Genomic DNA, 9,960 nt, shown 5'->3' on the forward strand with positions numbered 1-9,960 from the left:
GATTAGTTTTTCTACTATAAATTGAGTTAGGATTATTTTATTTTAGTGATTCTTTTTGTCACTGCTTTGTTTTGACCTTGCCTAGCAGTGGGAATTTATTTGGGCATTTATAGTCTTTATTAAAAATAGTTTTTATGCGAAAACAAGCTTTTCTAGTTTATTTAGCTTGCCGTTGTTTTCTGCTGTTCTAGTTATTTTTAAATTTTATTTTTCCTATGTTATAATTTATTTTAGATTAGTTTCTGTAGTTACAGAGGGTGAACATTTATTTACAGAAAAATAAAAAGTTTTATTTTATTTTCTTATTAGTTTTGTTTTAGGTATAACAGGAGTTCTATAATAGATATTGGTTTGATTCTTTTGCACCTAGTTTGTATGCTGTTTTCCTTTATGTTAGTTAGTAAAACCATTGTTTTGGATCTGTAAAGAAAAGTGTTAGTAGGTTAAAACTATTTCTTTGTTGTTGCTTGTTGTGATGGAAACCTTGATTTTGTTTTCCTCGAGTTTTCTTTGATTTTGGTTTGAGTGCTTGTGTGTTTTCCTTCGGTTTGCTGATATGTCATTAGTGAAATACTTATTTCTGCTATTGTTTGACTCGATAGAATTTCCGGAGTGCAAAGCTTGCTATCTCGAGTCACTAGCGTTTGAAGACCGTCAGCCAGGCAAGTCATTTGATCATGTTTTACAATACCTATGATTTTGTTGCATTAGAATTGTTCCTCCCCACCATGCATGCAGTAGGAGAATTTTAAGTTATGTTCTTGAGTAGTATCATGAGGTAGGATGAACCCAATTCCCCTTGTTACCATTGCCCGGGATGATGTAGTTTATTTTGCTATGCTCGTAGACGCGGTTGGTTGAGAGATTCATAAGGGAGATGTGAGAGTCAAGACTCTGCAGAGTAACAACCTAATCGATTAGCCGTGTCCCCGGTTACGGACAGACGAGCCTCTGGAAATTGGAGTATTTCGGAAATCTCAACACCGAACTTAATAAGTTAATTGAGGGGTTATATAATAATTGGGAATGAGACATTGGTTGGCGGAACCATCTCAATAACAACCAACATTTTGTAGTAATTGCAAGCAATTCCTTTGTTATAGGGAAAAATTGGCTTTTTCGCAACAACATAAAACTTAGAGCCCCACAGCCAAATTGCATATAGTGTTAGAAATTTATTTGTTGTTCTCTCTCCATGACTTGCCGGCATATTCTAAATGCTGACCTAACGGCTGCAACGTCTCATGTTGCAGAGGAGTTTTTTGACCAGGAGTGAGGCTACGATCTATGCTTGGCGATTGCCCTATGGAGTCGGATGGACTCGCTACTCGTCTACGTTTCCGCAGCTTATTTAGTTTATTTCTCATGAGATGGCCTTCGGCGGAATTTATTCTATTGTAATAAAGACTCGATATGAGAATCGTGTAATAAATTCAGGTGTGATTGAACTTTGAATCTTTTCACCAATGTACTGTGTGTGCCAGCATGATCTTGGGATGGTACAGCTACACAGAGACTTGACCGATTTTGGGTCGGGTCGTTACATTTCAATACAGTGAAGGCTTCTTCCTGTGCGGTACCCCAAACAAAAGGCACATCCTTCTTTGTAAGCTCGTTGAGAGGTGCAGCAATGGTGGGGAAATCTCTCACAAAACGCCTATAGAAACGAGCGAGGCCAAGGAAACTCCTCACTTGTGTGACCGTTTTGGGCTGCGGCCAACTCTCAATATCTTCAATCTTGGCTTTATCAACTTCTATTCCCTGTGGAGAACAACATAGCCAAGAAAAGATACTCGGTTGGTGCAAAAGGTGCACTTTCCAAGGTTACCAAACAAACGTGCATCACATAGAGAAATAAAAACAGCACGTAAATGTTCCAAATGTTCCTCCAAAGATGTGCTATAAATCAATATTTCATCAAAGTAAACTACCACAAATCGTCCAAAGAAAGCACGTAAAACTTCGTTCATTAACCTCATGAAAGTACTAGGTGCATTAGTTAACCCAGAAGGCATGACTAACCACTCATATAATCCAAACTTAGTTTTAAATGCTGTTTTCCATTCATCTCCCAATTTCATTCGAATTTGATGGTATCCACTACGCAAATCAACTTTGGAGAATATTGTAGAGCCACTCAATTCATCAAGCATATCATCTAGCCTAGGAATAGGATGACGATAACGAATAGTAATATTACTAATGCCTCTATAATCAACGCACATACGTGACGAACCATCCTTTTTCGGCACTAAAATGATAGGAACAGCACAAGGACTAAGGGATTCGCGTATATAACCTTTGTCGAGCAGTTCTTGTACTTGACACATAATATCCTTCGTCTCCTCTGGATTGGTACGGTATGGTGCACGGTTGGGTAATGATGCACCGCGAATTAAGTCAATTTGATGCTCAATCCCTCGAATAGGTGGTAATCCCGGTGGCACGTCTTGTGGAAAGACGTCAGCGAACTCCTGCAAAATGTTAGTGACAGCAGGAGGCAAAGAGGAAGGCACGTCCTCGAATGAAAATAATGCCTCTTTGCACGCAAAAGCATAGCAAACCGATTTTCTAAAATCTAGATCATTAATATCATATTTGGTGGCAAGTAAACATGCACTTTTCAATTTAATTTCAGAAGCAACACTAGATTGTTTATTATTAGGCTGCATTTGTTGCTCAAATTCTTTTGCCACAATCTGATTTTCAGTCTTATTTTTCTCCTGTTTTGCTTTATTAGCTCTATTAATAACATCTTTCAAAATGGAATCAGGAGTCATAGGAAGCAAAGTAATATTTTTATCCATATGAACAAGAGTATACTGATTGTTTCTACCATGGTGTACAGAATTTTTATCAAATTGCCATGGTCGACCAAGTAATATGGAACATGATTGCATAGGTACCACATCACAATCAACATAATCAGCATATGTAGAGATACTAAAATGCACACGAACAGTACGTGTTACCTTAACCTTGCCGCTGTTGTTGAACCATTGGATGTAGTAAGGATGTGGATGTGGTCTTGTGGTGAGAGATAGCTTCTCCACCATCTCCATGCTAGCCAAGTTATTGCAACTCCCTCCATCTATGATCACGCGAACAGAACGTTCCTTCACAACTCCCTTTGTATGGAACAAATTATGCCTCTGATTTTTCTCAGCTTGTGTAACCTGCACACTCAAAACACGTTGAGCAACTAAACATTCATACCTGGCAGCATCTTCAGGAGCCATGTATTTCGTCTCATGATCAGAATCGTCTCCACCATGTTCGTCACGTGTAATAAGAGCCAAAGTCTCCTCATCATAGTCACTAGCGGACTCATACCCACCATCCTCAGTAACAATCATCACATGCTTAGATGGGCATTCTCTCGCATAATGACCTCCACCCTTGCAACGTCGACAAATAATATCATGTGTTTGCCCTGTTGATGCCATGGATGAAGAAGAGCTCTTTGCAGGCCCAGAAGGTGTGCTCTTCGCAGATAGTGGTGATTGTGCCTGCTTTATTGTATCGCGGTTGGAGATGGCAGCCGACGGAGGTGCCGGTGTAGCAGAACGTGTGGAAGTAGATGATGCACGTGGTGTCCATGATGAAGGTCGACCTGCAGAAAAGTTAGTCCACGCCAATGCATGTCGATCCTGCACTTCACGTTCAGCTTTACAAGCAAGATGGAATAAACGAGTGATATTAGTATACTCCTTATACTCTAGAATGGTCTGGATCTCTCTATTTAATCCACCCATAAAACATGCAAGCATAGCTTCATTCTCCTCAACAATACCACATCTAATCATGCCAGTTTGCAATTCTTGATAATATTCTTCTACAGAATTTTTTCCTTGTCTTAATTGCTGCAATTTTTGAAGTAATTCACGCTGATAATATGGTGGAACCCAACGAGTATGCATAGCTGTTTTCAAAGCAGCCCAAGTAGCTGGAATAGGATATAATCTACAATGTTCAGACCACCAAACACAAGCAAAGCTAGTGAAAGCACAAACAGCAGCAGGAACACGTCTCTCCTCGGGATATTGTAAACATGTAAATCATTGTTCAGTTTCTAACTCCCAAGTAAGATATATATCAGGAACATATCTACCCTCAAATGGTGGAATATTCAATTTCAGTTTAGGGAGATGGTCATGATCTCGTACCTGAGGGGGAGCCCTAACATTGCCATTATTTGCATGTGGACGACCTGGTGGTTGTGGTGCTGGTGGTTGCACGTAGTTCTGATTTTGATCAACCTTATCCTCGTAATCTCCCACATAATCATCCTCCTCCACATCAGCAGCAGGAGCCGCAGAAGTATCAACAGCAGCACCAGCAGTTTGGCCAGGCTGAAGAGGGACATGGCTTGCTCGGCGGAGGGCTGTTTCCCAACGTGGAGGTAGTCGGTGTTGTTGCTGTTGGTGCAGAGGTGTGGCAGGAGCAGCCGGTGGTGGAAAACGCGAAAGCAATTCAGCAAACTTGTTATCGAGCTTTGTTTCAAACGTCTTCTCCATGCCATCTATCTTCTCCATGGCCTCTTCAAATCTGTTTAGCACATCTTCCACCTGTCACTCATCATTTGCTGAAACTTATCATGTAACTCTTTGTTCGTCATGTTCTCCCAGTCAATCGCGTCGGGTTGTGATCCTGCCATGGTTAGCAGCAATAGAAACACACAAGAATATGAACCTACAGACTACTAGAAAACGGCGGTGGTGGAGTGTCACAAATCCGTCAAGCAAATCTCAAATTCTTACCAGTTCTTACCCAGCAGCAGGCGGTGATCGGCAACCGTCATAGTCAAAACTCTCAAAGCTTGGATAGAGCGATTACCAGGGAGAGTCAAACGCACGACGTAGATATATGTGGAGCTCGGAAGGCTTATAATATGGTAGCAAAAGGGGTCAGCAATAATCAATTCAGAGATGCAAAGTTGAATAAACGCTCAATGACGGTACTGTGCTGGTCCTAGGCTAGACCGTGCTAGAGACGCGAGCCTAGAACACTAACAAAATCACAGCGCTGCACGTAAACAAGGGAAAAGCACACTCTGGAACTTTTTTCACTCTTTTTTTTGCGCTCCTTTTTTTTGCAATCGCTAAACCAACTTCCGAGGGTTATTGACCACGCCGGAGCACGATCAACCTAACCACGAGGGTCTGTTTCCTGCAAGCAAACGAAGAACAAGCAAGAAACTGAGATTGCAATCTGGATATTGCGAATATAAGATGAAATCTTTATTGATCAAGGTGGCATTCTGTGACGCCTTGGTCTGGTCGTTGAACACAAACGAAGTACGCGAAGTTGCAGCTATGGCAAACTTTTAATCTAAACAAAACCCAAAGTCTAAATGATGCCCTAAGGGCTTTATATATGGAGGAGAGAGGGGGAATTTCGTGGCCCTTGGTGGAGGGGTCCGAAACCAACCCTAACTCTTGTTTCCCCACACATACGGACTCTAAAAACAGCCTATACTTAAGTACTTCGAGAATACATGGGCCTGGCCCAATAATAAGGTGACGAAGCACCTAAAATAGCCTCTGGACGAAATTTATGAAGTGGCATCTTGTATATTTCATCCCATGCTTCATGCACTCATTATGGTGGCTTCAAAGTCCTGGAATCATCACTTGTAACTCCGTTCTTGTTCCCCTTGCGCATGCCATCATCTCCATGCTTGAACTTGCTCCAAGGTTCATCTTTCTTGTCCAAGCTAGGCCCTTCATTTGTAAGCAAAACAAATGTATCCAATTTAGGCAGCATCATATTCTCATGAACATTAGAATCGTTACCAAGAAGCGAAAGTACCTCATAATTCAATTGGCGTGCGCGAGCTCTAGTAATCGGTCCAGTATGTATAGCAGCAGGGGCTGTGGGTGTAACAATGGTATTGATGTCCTCATCACCTCCTCACCGGCGACCCTCCTTCATGCTGCTCGGCCTCGCCTATGCACGCAGGTAATCCACACCCGACCCCATCCTCCTCCTCCTTCCATATCCCACATGCCCTGACCGCCTGTGCAAGCGCGACACCTTCCACCCAAATCCCCGACCCCTCCATCAAATAAGCGCCGGCCTAAGCCATGGTGCACACAGTATAGCTAGGACCTCAAGGAGCATTTGGCAGCAGAGAAGCAAATTGCGGCCGCACGCGCGAATGAGGTCGCGATGGATGCCATTCGTGCCGACCCCCAGATCTTGGAGGAGCACCTCGCCATCGAGGACACCGTTGACTCCTCGCGCGCTGACGCCACGACGCAGTTGGCTGCTTTAAACGATAGCTCATGGTGTTTTCTCGAGGCCACCGTTGGTGCCTTCAACGAAGACTACGAGGTGTTTTCTTAGCGTGCATGTGCTTACCTCATCTCGAGAGCCAGCAGGTTGGTGCCCGGAGTGGCTCGGGCAACTCACAACTACAACAAGGGCACCCACGATGCGGAGGCCTCGCCCTCTTCCATGTCCAAGGAGTCAATCGTCATCGATATCTCCAACAATGAGGAGTAGCTTGTCTTATTAGCTCACTATAAGGACCCATGTTCAGTTTGCTAGCTACTGTCTTTCCTTAACAAATTCTAGTGATTTGTGCTATCTAATTTTACAATGCAATCTTCTGCTATAGTGTATATGTTCTATATGCCGTGCAATGTGGTGTTCAATTAACTGCTTGGTTCAATTCTGCAAATGTGATCTTCAATTCTTTAGGGTGCAATATTTCCAAGTTGTTAAGCATGCTTGGTTTGGTTAACTTCTGATCTTCTATTAGGAGTATGTTATATTGTTCAATTGGTGTTTAGTTAACTGCTTGGTTCATTTGGTGTGGCTTGGTTCACTTGTTGTGGTGTTTAGTTAACTGCTTGGTTCAATTCTGTAATGCGATGTTCAATTGTTGTGGCTGCATTCTATTATTGTATACCAGGTGAGGAATAAATCGAATTTGGCTGTACTAAATACATGAGAAACAAATACAATTGCTATATTTCCAAGTTGTTAAGCATGCTTGGTTTGGTTAACTATCTGATCTTCTATGAGGAGTATCGTTATATTGTGCAATGTGGTGCTCAGTTAATGTTTGGTTCATTTGTTGTGGTGTTTAGTTAACTGCTTGGTTCAATTCTGCAATGTGATTTTTAATTGGCGTGGCTGAATTCCGTTATTGTATACCATGTAAGGAATAAATCGAATTTGGTTGTACTAAATACATGAGAAACAAATACAATTGCTATATTTCCAAGTTGTTAAGCATGCTTGGTTTGGTTAACTGTCTGATCTTCTATTAGGAGTATGTTATATTGTGCAATGTGGTGCTCAGTTAATGTTTGGTTTATTTGTTGTGGTGTTTAGTTAACTTCTTGGTTCAATTCTGCAATGTGATGTTCAATTGATGTGGCTGCATTATGTTATTGTATACCATGTGAGGAATAAATCGAATTTGGCTGCACTTAATACATGAGAAACATGTAAAAGTGCTATATTTCCTAGTTCTTAATCATGCTTGGTTTGGATAAATAGGTTTTCCATGTGGCTTGAATTAATCTAATGAATCTGCAATGTGCTTATTTTTCATCAACATATTTTACTCATAGCATGCGAACCCTTACTTAACCTGATGACTAACTACCTTATATGTGTTGCAGGGAAACAATGGAAGCACTGAGGTTTACAAGATGGTACTAACTATTATACCTTGCCTTTTTTTATTCCTTTAACTACAAAAAATACACTTCCGTGATGATACGTGTTTGTCACAGTAGGTCGCGTTTTTTGTCATGCATGTACATCCATGACGATTTTATGACAGAATCAAGATAGTCATACATGTGCTGTCGTAGAAGTGTTCCATGACATTACCAAAATTATCATCATGGAAGTGTCCACTTCCATGACGATAAATCGCGCGTCACAGGAGTGCTTTCGTCAAGGGTGACCAACACGTGGCATCCACCGTAACGGAACGCCGTTAAGCTATCAGGTCGGATTTTGGATCCGATAACCCGTTAACAGCCCTGACCAATGGGAAATTTCCATGTGTAAAATTCTGATTGGCCGAAGGAAACACGTGTTGCCTCACCGTTGGGACAGATGTCATCCACTCATTGGACAGGAGGCGCCTATGATAGGTCGACACGTGGCACGTCTCAACAGTGGCCCATTCCGGTGAAAAAGGCCGATCCAGTAAAAATTAGCAGGCCGACCCATATAAGGCCTACTTGTGTCAGGTCCATTTAAGCCCATGGCCCATACGAGATGTGCCAATTCGGCCCGTCAATGGCCCGTTAAAGATTTGACACCATTCCAGCCCATCGTCAGTTCGAGCCCGTTAACAGCCCGCTATATATTTGGGCTCAATATCGGCCCGATGAGATTTTGGCCTGTTAACGGCCTATTTAATGGATGGGCCAATTTTCAGGATGTAAATTGTAACGCCCCGAGACCGATGTGCCAGGTGTCGTGCAGTTATTCGCTATTGTTGCCTTGTCATTGCTTGCGTGTCATGCATTGCATATCATGTCATCATGTGCATTTCATTTGCATACGTGTTCGTCTCTTGCATCCGAGCTTTTCCCTGTTGTCCGTTTTGCAATCCGGCGTTCCGTTCTCCTCCGGTGGTCATTTCTACCTTTCTTTCTTGTGTGGGGGTTAAACATTTCCGGATTGGACCGAGACTTGCCAAGCGGCCTTGGTTTACTACCGGTAGACCGTCTGTCAAGTTTCGTACCATTTGGACTTCGTTTGATACTCCAACGGTTAACCGAGGGACCGAGAAGGCCTCATGTGTGTTGCAGCCCAACACCCTTCCATTTTGGCCCAAAACCCACCTAAGTCTGCTCCATCATCTCGGTCGTTCGATCACGATCGCGTGGCCGAAAACCGCTCCTCATTTGGACTCTCCTAGCTCCCTCTACCTATAAATATGTGTCCCCCTCTGAAATCCTCGCGCAGATCTAACCCTAGCTCTTCCCACTCCGTCGCCGGACATGTCCGCGCCCGCCAGACGCGTCCAGCCTCCACCTCACCCCGGCCAATCAGTGCTTGCCACATCAGCTCCGCCGCCGCCTCGTCCAACCGCGCGCCGCCATGTGTCCCGCGCGCCGCCTCCCGTCGCGCCGGCCCGCGGAGCCCATCGCGGGCCCGTACGGGCCCGGTCGCCGCCGCCGCCGCCCACGGGTGCGTGCCCGCGCCGCTCCTTCGCCGGACCTTCGCCGGCCGCCTCGCTGACCACCCTCGCCGGAGTGCCCTGTCTCATACCGCCGCCTTCGAGGCGCTGCTGCCACCAAGCGCCACCGTCGCCGCCTCCCCACGCAGCGCCCTGCCCGAGCTTCGTCCGGCTAGCCGGCGCCCGGATCTGCCCCTCCCCGGTCGGATCCACCCCATCTCGCTCCCGCTGGCGGCCTTCCGACCGGTCCCGGCCACCTCTGACGCCGGCAATGGCCGCCCCCTGCTTCGTCCCGATCGGGATCGGGAGAGCCCCGATCTGCTCCCTCCGTTGACCGCGCCCGCGTGGCCCGGCCCAATCGTCCTCGCCGGCCCAACGCAGCCCCCGCCTCGGCCTGCCTCCTCTCCAGCGAACCGGGCCATAGCCCACTGGGTGAGCCGCCACCCGCCCCACCTTGTTTTTTTTTCCATTTCTCTGGTTGGGCTGCCCAGTGCTCCAGTTCCTGTTTCGGCCCGCCTCGTTTTTTTTCGTTCTGAGATTTGTCCAATTATCCAGAGATTGCCAGTTTTGCAGAATAGTCCCCCTAGTTCATCCATTTAATAAATCACTAACCGTGCATCGGATTAAAATGTTTTATATATGAAACTTGCTCAGAATTTTGTGTAGATTAATAATATCCAACTTTCATCTATGTTTGAAATGTTAAAAAATGTTGTTTGCATTAATTTGCTCCTATGCCATGTTAAAATGATTTAATTCATAACTAAATAACCGTAGCTCCGAATCTAACAAACTTTATAAGT

Source organism: Triticum urartu, chromosome 4A, assembly GCF_056163025.1.
Source record: "Triticum urartu cultivar PI428250 chromosome 4A, HENAU_Tu73, whole genome shotgun sequence".
Taxonomy (NCBI): Eukaryota; Viridiplantae; Streptophyta; class Magnoliopsida; order Poales; family Poaceae; genus Triticum; species Triticum urartu.